Source organism: Delphinapterus leucas, chromosome 11, assembly GCF_059928025.1.
Source record: "Delphinapterus leucas isolate spDelLeu-1000000601 "Yukka" chromosome 11, BTC_Dleu_Yukka2, whole genome shotgun sequence".
In the NCBI taxonomy this organism is placed as follows: domain Eukaryota; kingdom Metazoa; phylum Chordata; class Mammalia; order Artiodactyla; family Monodontidae; genus Delphinapterus; species Delphinapterus leucas.
This window is the reverse complement of record NC_143139.1, coordinates 22,806,175-22,823,228: the sequence shown is the minus strand read 5'-3', so window position 1 is coordinate 22,823,228 and position 17,054 is coordinate 22,806,175. Positions and strand designations below refer to the sequence as shown.

Here is a 17,054-nt window from a genome sequence, read left to right as displayed (position 1 = left end):
TGACTTTCGAAAGTTCAGTTAGTACCATATTGCAACCACCAACATAGTAACTGATTCACATAAGGATCAAAGATGAATGCGAGGGCCTCCCTGGTGGCGCAGTGGTTGAGAGTCCGCCTGCCGATGCAGGGGACATGGGTTCGTGCCCCGGTCCGGGAGGATCCCACATGCCGCGGACCGGCTGGGCCCGTGAGCCACGGCCCGCGGAGGCTGCGCGTCCGGAGCCTGTGCTCCGCAATGGGAGAGGCCACAACAGTGAGAGGCCTGCGTACCGCAAAAAAAAAAAAAAAAAAAAGATGAATGCGAAAACCACTGGGTGAATAACTGACAGTTGAGGAACAAGATATGCACGTGGTCCCCAAGAATTACCCCACAGACGACTTATTCGTGATTAAGGGGATTGGGTACCTTTACAATGGAGAGGTCCAGTGAACACCAGCTTAATCCAATGATTAAATTTAGCCTAACCACCATCCTGTACCTTCTAAAGAGAAGCAGTGTATTTTTGCTAGCAATGTTTAATCTAAATCTAATCATTAGGAAACCAATGGATGAAACCAGATTGAAAGACATACTTCTAGACAACTATCTCAGACTTTCCAAACATGTTAATGTCATGAAATGAAAAATAAGAGAAAACAAAAAAAGCAGGAAGAGAAGATAGCTCAAAAAAGAGAGCAGGGCTTCCCTGGTGGCACAGTGGTTGAGAGTTTGCCTGCCGATGCAGGGGACGCGGGTTCGTGCCCCAGTCCGGGAGGATCCCGCACACCGTGGAGAGGCTGGGCCCGTGAGCCATGGCCATGGGGCCACGCTCGCGGAGCGTCCGGAGCCTGTGCTCCGCGACGGGAGAGGCCACAACAGTGAGAGGCCCGCGTACCGCAAAAAAAAAAAAAAAAGACTAAAGAGACATGACAACCAATTTTTATTTACCATCCTTATTGAATCCTTCAAATCTACAAAACTACCATAAAAGATATTTTTTAACAGTTGGACAAGTCTGAATGGGGACTATATATTAAGCCCTTCGAAACAGTCCAAGAGAAAAACACAAAATAGAAAATGAGAAAACAGAGATGGGAGAAATGTTAAGAAAAACTCTAGTAAGTAGGGAATCCAGCAAATTATTGTAAAATATCTAAAATATTGTATTTGCTATTCTTGTGTGATAGTAACGTCTTAAAGATGTACATATATAAAGCATTAAAATTTTTACTCTAAACAAAACTTAGGTATTAATCTGATTTCTCAAGTGGTATAAACTGGGCAATTCTTTAATCTGGATTCATTCATCCTGGCATCTGCCTTTGGATTTACCACCGGGGTTTAAGGAATTTTCAGTCTCATGGGTTAATAAATATTCATCCCCTAAGTCCCTCTAACTGTAAAAAGACAAATTAGTGCAGTTGAAAGAAGATTAGCATCTAGGCACTTTTAAAAAACATTTCAAATTTCAGGAGTTTATTTAGCTTTTGTAAGAGTAATTTTGCCCAATGCAGAGCCAGGGTCTCTGCCCTCAAACTATCCACAGTTTTCAAGGCCTGGATAGCTCATGTTTACTTTCAAAAGAACTTCTTGGGCATTTTCTATGTTTCTCACAAATCAAGAACAGTTTGCCACTTACAATACTAACAATTCCTACAAATTGTTTTGACATTCCCTTTTATTTTGAGTGGTGCTAGATTGTTCTGCTTCTTCCAACCTAAGAAGTAGCATAAGCCTAAAGTCACCATATAATGCACTGAACATACTGAGGGACTTCTGAGAGAAGAGGGTGCTACCATAGTCCTTATTAACCTTTTATGGAGCATGTCTTTTATATGATTAAAGCTACAGATTTTCTCTTAAACACATGCACGCATTCATATATACTAAACACTTTGCAAACAATTCAGAAAGTTCAGAGACTCTCTGAATCCTACGCTTTAATTCCAGGTTCAAAACCCAAGTTCTTAAATAAAACTTCCTGGCTTCAAATCCCAGGTCCACTGCCTATTTGCAGTGGATCCTGGGGAAGTTGCTTAAGCTCTCTGGGCTTTCCATTTGATCTTTAAAATGTGATGCTATTCGGTTGGCCAAAAAGTGCCTTCGGTTTTTAAGTAAAAATAAAAGACACATTTTTCATTTTCACCAAGAACTTTATTTTTTGTAGAATAGAGGGTTTTTAAATTTTTTAAAATTTTATTTAGTTAGTTAGCTTTGGTTGCATTGAGTCTTTGTTGCTACGCTAGGGCTTTCTCTAGCTGCGGTGAGCAGGGGCTACTCTTCGTTGCGGTGCGCAGGCTTCTCACTGCGGTGGCTTCTCTTGTTGCAGAGCACAGGCTCTAGGCACGCGGGCTCAGTAGTTGTGGCTCACGGGCTCTAGAGAGCAGGCTCGGTAGTTGTGGCTCACAGGCCTAGTTGCTCCGCAGCATGTGGGATCTTCCCAGACCAGGGATTGAACTCGTGTCCCCTGCATTGGCAGGCGGGCGGATTCTTAACCACTGCGCCACCAGGGAAGTCCCACCAAGAACTTTAGTGAATAACGTATTCATTCTTTTGTTCCACTACCTTCTGCCATTTTTCAGGTAACTCCATAATTCCATCTGCCCAAAACTTTTTATCTTTTTGAGCAAAGAATTGTTCCAGGTGCCTTTTACAGTCTGCCAGGGAATTGAAATTTTTTCCATTGAGAGAATTTTGTAAAGATCAAAATAAATGGAAATCCGAAGGTGCAATGTCTGGTGAATATGGCGGATGAATCAGAACTTCCCAGCCAAGCTGTAACAGTTTTTGCCTGGTCATCAAAGAAACATGCGGTCTTGCGTTAACCTGATGGAAGATTATGCGTTTTCTGTTGACTAATTCCAGATGCTTTTCATTAAGTGCTGCTTGCAGTTGGTCTAATTGGGAGCAGTACTTGTTGGAATTAATCGTTTGGTTTTCCAGAAGGAGCTCATAATAGAGGATTCCCTTCCAATCCCACCATACACACAATATCATCTTCTTTGGATGAAGATCAGACATTGGTGTTGGTTGGTTGGTGGCGGTTCACTTCGCTTGCCCCATGATCTCTTCCGTTACACATTATTGTACAGTATCCACTTTTCATCACCCGTCACAATTTCTTTTAAAAATGGAGGGACTTCCCTGGTGGTCCAGTGGTAAAGAATCAACCTTCCAATGTAGGGGATGCAGGTTCGATCCCTGGTTGCGGAACTAAGATCCTACATGCCACAGAGCAACTAGGCCGATGTGCCACAACTACTGAGCCCGGGCACTGCAACTAGAGAGCCTGTGTGCCAAAACCTACAAGCCCATGCACGCTGGAGCCCGCATGCCACAATCAGAGAGAGAAAAACCTGCATGCCACAACTAGAGAAAAGCCCGCACACCACAACTAAAGAGAAGCCCACACGCCACAACGAAAGATCCCCCATGCCACAACTAAGACCCGATGCAGCGAAATATAAAAAATAAATAAATAAAAGTAAAATGAAATAAAAATAAAAATGGAACATTTCTGTTACGTTTAGAGAATCGCATACGGAAATATGGTCAAGAAGGTTTTTTTCACTTAACTTATGTGGAACCCACACATCAAAGAGATGAACATAACCAAGCTGGTGCAAATGATTTTCACCGCTTGATTTGGATATTTTCAGTATGTCAGCTATCTCCCACGTGGTGCAACACTGATTGTTCTCAATTAACGTCTCCATTTGATCGCTATCAACTTCAACTGGTCTACCCAACCATGGAGCATTGTCCAGTGAGAAATGTCCAGCACAAGACTTCACAAACCACTTTTGACCCGTTAGATCAGTCACAGAACCTTCACACACTGTACAAATCTTATGTTTTGCGTTTCAGTTGCGTTTTTACCTTTCTTGAAATAATAAAGCATAATATGCCAAAAATGTTGCTTTTTTCCTTCCATCTTCAATATTAAAGTGTCTATACAAAAATTCACCGATTTTGATGCTTTTTTTTAAATGCACACTGATATGACAGCTGTCACATACAATCTAACAAAATTGTTTCTAATGAAGTTAAAGACAACAAAATGCTACAACTAAAAAACGGATGAACCTTTTGGCCGACCCAATAATAGTACTAACCTCAAACTGCTATGGTGAGGATTTAGTAACAGTGTCTGACACCTAGTAAAAGCTTGTAATTTTTAGCCACTGCCCTTCCTGTCATATACCTCCTCTGCTTTGAAAATGTGCATGGCTCCTAATGACCACAGAATTAATTCCAAGCAAACTGCCATTACATTTCCCTCCATCAGATTATGATGTGCCTTCCCAGTCTTATTGAACAATGCTCCACCCTCGCCCCCATGCTCCCTGCAGTACTTGTCCCCTGCTGCTGCTCCCTGTACTTTCCTGCCTCAGTGCCTTTGCTTATACCGTTCCCTCCCCTTGGAACTGCCCTAACCATGCTACTACTCCTTCCATCTGCCTTGCCACCTACCTACTCCCAACTGCACCCTTCAAGGCTCAGGTTAGATCCAAGCTCTTCTATGGAACTGAGCAGGTTGGAAATAAGTTTCTCCTTCCTTTGTGCTAACCATGGCTCTACCTGCAGTAAGTGTACATTTTATCCTGTTTTACAGAAATGCGCTTCCACAACTTTCTCTCCCACCAGACAAAAGCCCCTGTGTTCTGCTTATCTTTTCACGCTCCAAAGCCCCTGGCCCAGTTTCTTGTACATAGTAGCTCCACGATAAATGCTTGGTGAAATGAATCGTTAATCTGCAGGAAATAATTGAAACAGATAATATCTGAAATTGAATGTCATTTCCTCTCACATAAAATTTCACTAGCTTCTACTTTAATTAAGTCTAGTCCCTGGATGTTTATATTGGGGGCCAGGGAGTGTGGCACAGTGTAGGTGTTTCCTGAGTGGCAAAGCTCAGTTTTGTACAACAGACAAAGCTACTTAACAAAAGGGCAGCCACAGCTTTCTACCTGCCTTAATAGAATGTGATAGTCTATCCTCCCTTTTTTGTTTAAAAAGACGTTTTAAGCCTTCTTATTTCCTCTAGATAATGTTTAGATGCATTCACTCATTCAAATACATTTACTGAACATTAACATGCTAGAGGCTGTGCACAAAGGTGAGTATCACAGACACTTCCTCTGCAGAGCTCACACTTGGGGAGAGACAGGCATCTTGCCAGACGTAGCACAGGGGCTGTAATTTGAGCTAGAGCTGAAAGGAAGAGCGGGGCGAAGGAGCAGACAACACTGGCAGAGGGGACAGTCTATGCAATGGCCACAAGTCCTAAAAGGCATGCTTGGGATCCAGCGATGAGTCCAGTTTAGCTTGAGCACAGGGTGTACTTCAGTGCGATGGTTAAGAGATTGAAGTCTGAGGTGCAGGGATGGAGCCAGGTCACTACGGAGCTTTGAATTGTTTCTTATGGGGAGAATGGAGTTTTTGAAGCAAGAGGTTGAGATGAACAAATCTATGTTCTAGAGAGAAGTTTCTAATAACAGCAGTGTGGGAGTGGGGCTGAAGTGGAGAGAAGTTGGTATCAAGAATGTTAGAGAAAAAAATCCTGCCAGCCAGGCTCCATGATGAGATGGAAGAAAGAGTCCAGTGCAGTTCCAGCCCTTAAGTAGTTTTCTCAAAATGTTTGGTGGTCCTCCTGTTCCATCCTCCGGCCCAGCTGCAATACCCTCCATGCTACAGCAGCTCTGACATTACTCTCTCTGACAGTTAGTAAGCATTTACCTGAGTTAATTTAATGAACACAGTGGACATGATCTAAGTTGAAAAGATACATCAGATTCATATTGTGCCCTCAAGTGCCCAGGCACCATGGAGCAGATTTCTCCTGGCTCATTCTGTCATTCATTTATTTATTATTCATTCACTTGCGGAGGTCCCACTATGTGTTGGCCATTATTACCCTTAATACCAAGGACCCGGGGATACACAAGATGTTGTTCCTATTCTACAGATGTTCAAAGTGAGGGCAGAAGTGTTAACTGTCATTTATTCAACAAAAGGAATCACTAATTGGCCTTCATCTTATATGAAGCTGTCTAAAAATGCGTTCTGGATATTGGTCACAATAGTAACTTGTAACTCATTTTTACCTTAAATGATTGGCTTTCTACGTGAACTGTAGAGCTGGGCTGAGGAGGGTTCCTGCTACAATGTCTGGGGCTACTTTGCTTGTATTATACAGTAGATGTCTGTGAATCTGCCCACTCACTAAAATTTATTTGTAACCCCAAAATCAGTATCAGTGGCACTTTTGCAGTTGTTCATGGCCATGTACAGAGTGGCAAAAAATTTGAGTGCCCGTTGTGCATGGTCCCAGCTGAGGTCAAACAAGGCAATGCTCTGCCTTCTCATTTCAGCTTAGCTCTCCTACTATAAATAAGTGTCCTTTTCATGGTCTATCCTGTGCCATGTTTTTCATATTTCTGTGCTTCTGGTTGGTGATTTCAGAGTTTAAAATGGTCCCCAGGCATGAGGCTGAAGTGCTGTTTAGTGTTTCTAAATGCAAGAAGGCTGTGAGGTGCCTTGTGGAGAAAATGCATGTGTTAGGTAAGCTTACTTCAAGCACGAGTTATAGTGCTGTTCATCGGGAATTCAATGTTAATGTATCAGCACCATTAAATAAGGTCCCTTTAAATGGAAGCAAGGTTATGTATTGGTCAGTTGTGAAGACGCTGTGACAGAAGCTCACAGGAACCTAAGCCTGTGAATCCCCTAGGAGCAACGGTTCAGTAGGCACTAATTCAGCATTTTGGTGACTTCACAGAATGTCACTACTGCAACAAACAAGAATCAGCTGCATTCTGTCAGGTCAGGAGTACAGAGAACACACTGATTTTTTCTCAGCTCTACCTCCTGAGGATTCAGGAATGCCACAGAGGGAGGAAACAGAAATCACTTTCTGCTAAGTGAAATAAGTCAGGCAGAGAAAGACAAATACCACATAATCTCACTTATATGTCCAACCCAAAAAAACAAAAACAAAATAAAATGAAAACACACTCACAGATACAGAAAACAAATAGGTGGTTGCCAGAAGGGAGGGTGATGTGGAGGTGGGTGAAATAGGTGAAGGGGATTAAGAGGTACAAACCCCCAGTTATATAACAAACAAGTCATGGGGAATATGGTCAATATTATACAGCATAATATATACAGCATAAGGAATATGGTCAATATTATTATAATAACTTTGTACAGGGATCGATGGTTATTAGGCTTACGATGGTGATCATTTCATAACATATGCAAATGTCAAACCATTTTGTAATATACCTGAAACTAACGTAATACTGTATGTCAAATGTATTTCCATTTTTTTAAAAAAAAGACAAAAAAATAAAAAAAAACAAATTACTTTCTGGGTCCTGTAACACTTCAGTAGAATTAGTTGGTATTTCCTGTGCCTGTAAAGTCACTTAGACACAGTCTCACAAAGAAGGTCAACATAAATGGGTGTTTTGGTATCACCGTTTTCTCTTGGGTGAAAACTTTATGCTTAAAGTCTGATACTCCTTGAAGACCACCTATTCCCTGCTTGATACTTAGTTTTTTGACAACTCCAACAATCTGGGTAAAAGGCCTCTGAAAGGGGTGCTCTGTGCCAGACCTCAGACAAGATCAATTTAGACCCTGAAGAACCAAAAAGCCCACTTTTCTAACCAAATAATCCATTCTTTAATTTCTAAAAATTTATAAACAATAAGACTATTTAAGTCTCACCAAATTATCCAAAACTTCTGAGAATGCCCCGGAAACCCATGTTTCCCCTCAGGCAGGAAGCAACTCCCAGACATCAGTGTAGTAAGAAGGCACCTTCCCTGCTCCAAGAATCCCATGCCTTTGAACCAGAAGCATTAACGGAGAATTCCATCCTGTCTTCTTGACTCTTTCCCAAGGTTGAGCTAGTGTTTATTTGTTAAAGAAAACAGTCATCCAAACACAGATCTGTTGAAATGCTTCCAAGCAAGATGAGAGGCCAAGGCAAGGAGGAGGAACAGCTAATCAGAAACCAAGGGCAAGAAAAGCTGGGTCCAAAGTAAATATAGTACAAAATGCCCAGAATAGCCTAGAAAGACAGCTGATGACCTTTTCTTCTAAAATCTCTTAATATCACAGAATCAAATGGACCAAATATTTAAAGCCAAGCATATAACTACTACCATGAAGGTAAAGGAATAAAGTAAAAACAAACATACAAACAAGAAAAGATGATGGTACAACAACAACCTGTGTTTTGAAATACAAACGAAAACACAGACGGCAAATACAATTTACTGTACCTCATTTAGGAGTTGGTCGTCGGCCAGGGATTATGCCTCAGTTCAAGGTAATGGTCACAGGAAGCTGTCAAGGCTATTTCAAACTTTGAAAGCAACCGTAATATTTCTAAGGAGATAGCATATATTATTTTTTGCCTGAAGCTTAAATGAATCTTGCTACAATGCCTGTGAATTGCCACACCCATAATTTAAGTCTCCTCTTGGTTGGAGCATCTCTGGGCCATGATCTGACAAAGAGAGGCTAGCATTAGGGACGCAAGGAACACTGACCACACCTTTGGAATCCAACCTCATTTCTGTGATTATAACGCACAAAGCCTTGAGCTACTGCTAAACAATGGATTTAAGAATGACTGAAAACCCTTCTCCCACTCCTTTACTCTCAAAGCGATGGAGACCCTGGCTAACTGAAATTCGGGTGCCAGAACCCAGATTTCCCCAGAATACCACAATATTAAACCACAGATCCACTAAGCGGAAGTCAGAATTCCCGCAACCCTCTTCCTCCTTAAAACACTGCTGAGACTACGTACGTTAAGTGCCATTAGAGATGCTAAGCCCTCCTCATTAACTGCGGAAATGCATGGCGACTTGAGAGAAACACACACAACCTGTGCAGCTACACAGCCAGCGTGTATGTACGCCCACACACACATGCTCCCTACATATTTTGATTATTTAGACGTGTAAACATTTCCTGCTCTCTGTCAACAGTTACACTCTTGCATATCTGTATTAAGGAGAAAAAAAGTCAAAGGCACTGACCAGTTTCCCAAGAGGTGAGGAGAAAAGAAAACAACCGAGAATAAAAAGATGGCTATGGGCTTCCCTGGTGGCGCAGTGGTTGAGAGTCCGCCTGCCGATGCAGGGGACACGGGTGCGTGCCCCGGTCCGGGAAGATCCCACATGCCGCAGAGCGGCTGGGCCCATGAGCCATGGCTGCTGAGCCTGCGCGTCCAGAGCCTGTGCTCCGCAACGGGAGAGGCCATAACAGTGAGAGGCCCGTGTACAGCAAAGAAAAAAAGATGGCTATGACTTTGGCAAGTTAAGCAAAGAGCTTCAAGCAGCCCTCCAACTCCATCCACATGCTCACACACATGGAAGCGTCTGCTTGAAGGAAGAGTTCTAACAGCCCAACTAAATCTCCATTTGATTGTAAAGGTGATCTTAGACATTTGGTGAGAGAGAGAGAGATAACTAAAGGGAAGAAAAATAAAAAGGAAAAGCTTTCGTAAATTTCATGAAGAAAAGAAATTCATTTATGTATTATCTCAGGTTATGAAGAACCAATGAAGCACAAGACAAAACCACATATGTGACACACGATTCCAAACAAGATAGCCATCCCCAAGCAGTATTTTCAGAATGTTTAGTTCAAATTGCCTAGAATAAAGAATGTTTGGTCCAAGACACATAGTCAGGAGATAGAAAACGTCAAACCCCATGTAATAATTAAAGTGATAGAGATTGCAAGAAGGGTATGGACAAAGGGCACACAGGGACAGAGCTGGGCTGGATGCTGTTCTTGGGGGATGATGCTATCTCAGTGGCTACAAATCGCTTGCTTAGAAACCACTACACGACCAGGTGGAGTGATCATGTGGGCAGGCCCGAGTAGCGTCCTGCACATTCCCATGGCCTTTCTCGGCCTAATGAAGAGGAGGCCGTGCTGAGGTCCCACTTCATTCCTGTGCCTGGGTCCATTCCACCTCAAGGTGGTATAACCAGACAGCTTTCACCACCGTCACCCGTGATCTCAAGAACCACTACCACATGGGAGAGACCAGGGTGTTGCCTGCACTCTAGGCAAATGATATTTCTTCTACTTGTCAGTTGCCAGAACATCTAAATGTCTTAAAGTACAAACATTCTAAAGTTCTCAGTTTAAATCTTTCCTACATGTCCTCCTACACCAGCTTCATGCAGATACCCCTGGGTATAAGAGGATAGAGGTAAGAACTTAAAAGTAATTATTAAGTGATAACACTATTTAGTAGTTAATCTTATTTTATTAATTCAGTTGAATCCATTGAATCATTTCAATGCTAGATTTTGTTGTTGTTTTTTTTTTGCGGTACGCAGGCCTCTCACTGCTGTGGCCTCTCCCGTTTCGGAGCACAGGCTCTGGACGCGCAGGCTCAGCGGCCATGGCTCACGGGCCCAGCCGCTCCGCGGCACGTGGGATCTTCCCGGACCGGCGCACGAACCCGTGTCCCCTGCATTGGCAGGCGGACTCTCAACCACTGCGCCACCATGGAAGCCCTCAATGCTAGTTTATAGATATCATTTTTAATAAATAATTTCTTCAACATCTGGAACCACGAAACGTATCCAAATTTTGTGATACTCCCAACTGTGGGACTGTAACATGAGAACTGAGAATTTAAGTAGAGACATGAGATAAGGCCAAAGGCAGCTTTCATAATCCAGCTATGTCATATATTTAAATTCAATGTCTTGAATATTTATTTATGTAGTTTAACATAAATATAAACATCCTCTGATGAACAAAGCAAGTGTATGAGAGCTGGTTAAAGTAAATGTCAGTGTGAAAATGAATTTATATATACTCATATGGCCTGCACAACAGTCTGGTCATTTGTTTTTTACTTGCTGTGACGTTCACTATTTTGTGAACTTAGGTCATATCTTAAAACTACTCCTTCCCCTACTGTCATAAAAACCAAAACCTGCTGTCACAGAATTTCTGACCTGGGGCAAACCCATGAAAGAATATAGCATTCAGAAAAATACAGCTACACCCCAAACTTGATATTATTACATTTACAGAATTCACAGAATCTTCCTCTGCCTCAAAGTCTCAGTCTAACTTTCTCATTTTACAGATGAGAAAACTGAGACCCAGGATTAATAATACACCTGAAGTCCCACAGCTAATTTGTAGGGAAGTCAGAACTAGAATTTCAGAGTCTTGAGTCAAATGTTGTCTTTGACTCAACTCACTCTAAAAGTTTCCTTTTTAGAACACCAGGTTATTTATTTGTTAGATCATAATCACACTGAGGGCAAAATCAAGCTTAATCTACACCATTTGCCCCAATCTCTAGTCCAGAATTCATCAACAAGCGGAAAGATGTCCCCAACCACAGCCAGTTGGAATGGACACACTATACCAGCTGTGGTCTGTAGTGAATCACCCACAGAGCCTCTCACCAAAGCTCCTTGGTACATAAGGACACTTGTTTGCAAAATGCCTCTCAAGAATTGACAGTGTAATATATAAAATTATGAATTTCCTTTGTGCAAAATAACCCAGCTTTCCTGTGAACCTCAGCTCCCCTGGTCTCTTCCTGAACTAACGGAGTAAAACAGTTCCAACGACCAAGAGTGTCTTCACCGACACACCCTGGAGAGGGACCTGCCAAGGACACACAGACAAATGTTTCTCTTCATCTTTCCTCTGAGTTTCAGTTTAAGGCGGCACAAGTAGGAAAATATTTTTGTTAGTGTGCACCATACTTAAAAAAAAAAAACCACTAAGTTAATCTCCTATTTAAAAAAAATAATCTGGAAACTTCTACAAAGTATCAGATACAGAGTCAAATGGGTAATATCAGTAATAATAACAATCAGAAAAATAATAAGAATATTGGTTATTATTTTTAGTGCCAGTGCAATGCACCCAGCAGCATACTCCTGACACTATCGAAGTAAATTGTCACAGAAAACCTATAAGGTAGGTGTGTCCATATCCCCATTTTACAGATAAGGAAGCTGGCACAGAGACATCACGGGGAAAGAAAGTAGAGCTGCGATCTGAACACAGAAGAGTCTCCTGGCAAAGCCCACATGCTCACATCCTGTATTTGTTTGAAAAATACATTTATTCTCAGTTTGGTAACTTTACTAAGTTCATTCTTGACTCAAGATTCATACTTTAGGGACTGGTTCTTCAAAGCTTCCTTAAAACAAAAGTTAGACTTAATAAAGTTGTTCAAAAAATGCTTTGAGAGCTCCAGCCTGCCTGCCCAGATCAACTTTTATTTCTCTGTTCATCTCCTAGACTCTTCAGGTCTCCGAAGCTGATTCCTCCTCTGGGTTGTCACTTGTCCAGGCTCTTGATCTTCCTGATGAAATATCCTGTTTCTAGGGGAGCCCAGACACATCTGTCTTCCGGATCTATTTTCTCTTCTTGTCTGTAATTCCTTCCTGAACCCAACCGAAGCCCTCCTCAGTCAGGGGGGCAAAACCCTACCACATCACACACATAGGAGAGGGCGCTTCCAGCCAGCCACACCCCCAAGAGTAATCTATGTTCCTAACCAGCATGCTTAGAACATCACGCTGAAGCAGACACATCACCTGTCTACCTAAAATCAACTTGTCTGCTTGTAAAGATGTTCACTTCAACATTATTTCACAGGGCTGCTGAATCCAAATTACTGAGTTGTCCCTGACCAAAATACAATCATCACCAAAAGATATGCACAAAAATACTCATTGGAGCACTATTTATAATACACCCAAACTGGAAACTACCAAAATGGCCAGTAACTACAAAGTAAACATACAATTGAATACCATGATAGTAAGGAAAATGAAAAAAATAAACTATACACAGTATCCTAGAGGCATTTCACAAACATAATAAGCAAATAAGCCAGACACAAAAGAATATAAACTATATGATTCTATTTATATAAACTTTAAAAATAGGCAAAATTATATCAATGGCATTAGAAATCAGGAAATTGGTTACTCTAGGGATAGGGGGAGGAGAGTTCCGGGGTGCTGGTAATTTTCTGCTATCTTGTGATGGTTACACAGATGTGTCCACTTTGTGACAATCATTCCATCAAGCCATCCACTTATGATTTGTGCACTTTGCTCTGTGTATAAGATACTTCAATAAAAAGCTGACTGAAAGACGCCCTGGAGGACATCTGGTCTGTTCTCCTTAGATGGCATAAGAGTAACTGTTTCCTGTAGATGTTAAATACCTCAAAGGCACACAGGAAATCCGCAGAAAGGCTGGTCTAGACATTAGATCTCTTAACTCACTCTCCAGGTACCAAAGCTACCTCTCAAATTTGGGAGGATGTTTCTCTAACTTCCTTCCTTGTTGTGACGACAGCAAAGGTTCAGAAGGGTTAGGATCACATTCCTGTTAAGAACACAACCCAGAAGGTTCCGGGCCCCAGCAACAACTGAGCCAAGGATGAGCGTTTAAACACTATTTAGAATTTGGCAAATCAGCAAAGTCAGACAGCACGGTGTTCACACCCTACGTTCTTCCCCTGTTCCGAGCTGTGTGATCGTCTGCACGCTCTTACCTCTCTCTGAACCTCAGTATCCTCATCTGGATCACCATCACTGAAATATTAACTCCTACTTTACAAGGTTGCCAGGAGGATAACACAAGGTAGTAGTGTCAGAGCAGTGCCTAGCACGTGGCAAGCACTCAGAAAAGGCATTCGTTGAATGAGGATTGATTGAATTGAATTAGTCAAGTGCTAGTCACTTAATAGAAGTTCAATAAATAGTTAAGTATCATTATGATTACTGAGCAAAAGAAACAGGGAGGAAAGGAGTAAATGAGCTTATATGGAAACACCTCACTTCTCTAAGCCTGTGGGGTCATTAATGGGTCGACCAACAATTCTCACTGACTTACATGGGGCACTAAAACGACCTGTGGGATAAAGAGCAATAAAGGATTTGAGAAAAGGGCAGTGCTTTTTATGTGTTAACCAGGTCTGTGTTTTCCTTTCTCCATGCAAATAAAGATTTGCTCACTGACTGTCACAACATGTCAAAGTTCTACAACCACCTACGTTAGTCATATTGCTTTTAGAATTTAAAAAATTTTAAAGGGGGTGGTGGGTCATAAATTCTCACAGACTTAACAAGTAGACTACATACTCAAGTAACTTTACTCCTGGGAAAAAATTTACACACTGAGTGTACTGAAAGGTCTTAAAGATGTCACAAATGAACAATGATGAGGAGGGAGTTTACTTACATTTAAAAAAACAAGTTTAATATTGGTTTTTTTCTTCAGCTCTTCAAATCTTCCATGTACTGATTAGCAACCTGATCCATAAAGTTCTCTTATACTGAAAAGAAACAAATATAAAGAAGATAAATTAAAACTCACTTCAAACTATAACATACCATAATAATTTACCATATAATTTACCTAAATTATTATATAAGCAAAGAACATCAAACTAGATAACACGTGTGCAATTAAAAACAATACAATGTGTTAAGGACCAACAGATTTAACTGACTTCCTTCCACCTGTCTTTCTGCTGTTCCTTCTCTCCCTTCCTTTCTCTTCCTTCCTCCCTTCCAGCGTTCTTTTTTCCTTACTTCCTCAGTTACTGGACAACCTCAAATATTCCTTGAAGCCTGACCTTCAGCAGAAACCCACCATCATTAATTTTTATAGTACAAAGTACCTGGCACATGTTAGGTACTTTATAAATGTTTGCTGAGTAAATGAATGAACCTTGTCTGATTCCTGTATCTTTTCTTTTTCTTTTTTCTTTTTGGCTGCGATGGGTCTTCATTGCTGCATGCAGGCTTTCTCTAGTTGTGGTGAGCGGGGGCTACTCTTCGTTCTGGTGTGCAGGCTTCTCATTACAGTGGCTTCTCTGGTTGCAGAGACCGGGCTTCAGTAGTTGTGGCACGTGGGCTCAGTAGTTGTGGCTCGCAGGCTCTAGAGCACAGGCTCAGTAGTTGTGGCGCACGGACTTAGCTGCTCCGCGGCATGTGGGATCTTCCCAGACCAGGGATTGAACCTGTGTCCCCTGCGTTGGCAGGTGGATTGCTATCCACTGCACCGCCACGTAAGTCCCCCTCATATCTCTTTTATTTTATTTTATTTTTTGTTGTTTTTTTAAAATAAATTTATTTGTTTGTTTTTATTTTTGGCTGTGTTGGGTCTTCCTTGCTACGCACAGGCTTTCTCTAGTTGTGGCTAGCAGGGGCTACTCTTGATTGTGGTGCATGGGCTTCTCATTGTCGTGGCTTCTCCTGTTGCAGAGCACGGGCTCTAGGCGCGTGGGATTCAGTAGTTGTGGCATGCGGGTTCAGTAGTTGTGGCTCACGGGCTCTACAGCACAGGCTCAGTAGTTGTGGCGCACGGGCTTAGTTGCTCCACGGCATGTGGGATCTTCCTGGACCAGGGATCAAACCCATGTCCCCTGCATTGGCAGGCAGATTCTTAACCACTGGGCCATCAGGGAAGCCCCTGTATCTCTTTCAAATAATGTATACTTAGAAAAAATTCCCAGTCGTATATATTTGGGCATGAATATCCTCACCATTACAGTACTGCCATATATTTTGGTCGTGAAGGAATGCTTAGGAACAGTAAAAGTTCCAATACCTCATAACTACCTCCATCCAAATGAGAAAGCTGAGTGTCTCCAAGTTAAATACTAGAGACGTTACCTCACATGTGCTTTTCAAATGTATACATGATCAGGACCAGTTCTAGACAAAATTATGAAGCAGGAGTGTAGCTGTTTCCTTCTCTCTGCCCTTTTGAGGAGCCAGTGATCTCACATGTTTGATTAATCAGGGAAGCGATAGGATCAGCTCCAAAATTCCAACAACTTATTGGATATGGTTCTTGAGAACATTTTCATTTTAAAAAAAAGAAAAGAGCTTCAGAAGAGGCAGGTGCTTAACACTGAAATAAAATGTGTTACTAAAATGGAACTTGGGCATGTACGGGGGATAGAGGTTGTCTTGAAGGAATTTCTCAGCTCAAGTAAGATTCGGTCCATTCAGCCTCCCCTAAAGCTGACTTCATATATGACCCTATATACACACCGATCCAGGTAAATTTTAAGCAATTAACAATGCATACATAAGCAAGCCTGATTTTAAGACCAGTGTGTGCTCCAGCAGTAAACACGCATATTAATCAGCAATTTTCAAAGTGAGTGTCTAGGAACCCTGCCCCCCAGGTGCTTCTGAGGACAGAGGCGGGGCTGAGTGGATGTGCGGTAGCAGGCGGAGCAATTTCACCTTTATCTGTTTTATACTTTGATCCAAGATTTAGTTGGAGAATTGGTTCCTTGAGCTGCTTATAAAAGGGTGCAAACTGTTAACAGTGATTACATTAAAAAAGCTAGGGCAGAAATCCCAATGAGCTTATAACGTCGCTGATCGAGAAACATAATCACACCAAAATCCAACCACCATCTCTAACAGGGCCTTTATGGGAAAACGTGAGTTCCAGCCTGGGTCCCGGAGCACAGGTCAGCCTGAGTCTGAGCAGGCATGAGCCAGGCCTTCTCCTCCTTGCCACCCAGTGCCCTGGAACAAAGGGCAGAAGGAGGGCCCCTACACTGCGACAAGCACTGAACCCACAGTGAGGGCATGAGACTAGGGTGGGGAGGGTCTGTGAATATTGCAGAGGTGGGGAGACAGGGGGCTCCAGCAGGGAGCCAGACGCAGAGATTTCTGTGAGTCAGTCACTTCTCCAGGCCCTGCCCCATCCCCATCAGCGTCCTTGCTAGAAATTACATGTGCAAAGTTTAGGTGCTTTACATATGCCAGGGCCTTGAACAGGAATGAGGAAGGAGGAACGTCAGTGAAACAGTTTAAGGAGAAGAAAAAAATATACCTATGTTCTATAAGGCCCACTTCAAAGCAACATGTAAAATTAGAAAACAATTTTTTTTTAAGCGTATTAGAAGAAAGTATTGCCTGAACTTGCTCCAGAGGAATTCAGGTTAACTAAGAGGCAATGGGTATATTCAATCCCTCCCTTAGCACAGAACTCCGATTATTTGG

The 17,054-nt window shown here is 42.1% G+C and overlaps 1 protein-coding gene across 22 annotated transcripts in view; it reads right to left on the bottom strand.

The window, feature by feature from the left end:
- The window catches only part of PPFIBP1 (PPFIB scaffold protein 1), a 178,522-nt gene that overhangs the window by 108,757 nt on the left and 52,711 nt on the right, over positions 1–17,054 (bottom strand). For all 22 annotated transcript variants that reach the window (XM_089920424.1, XM_089920411.1, XM_089920412.1 and 19 more), the window contains one exon: positions 14,263–14,356. The gene's annotated coding sequence lies outside the window, so the exon portion shown is untranslated. The remainder of the gene's footprint in view (positions 1–14,262; positions 14,357–17,054) is intronic.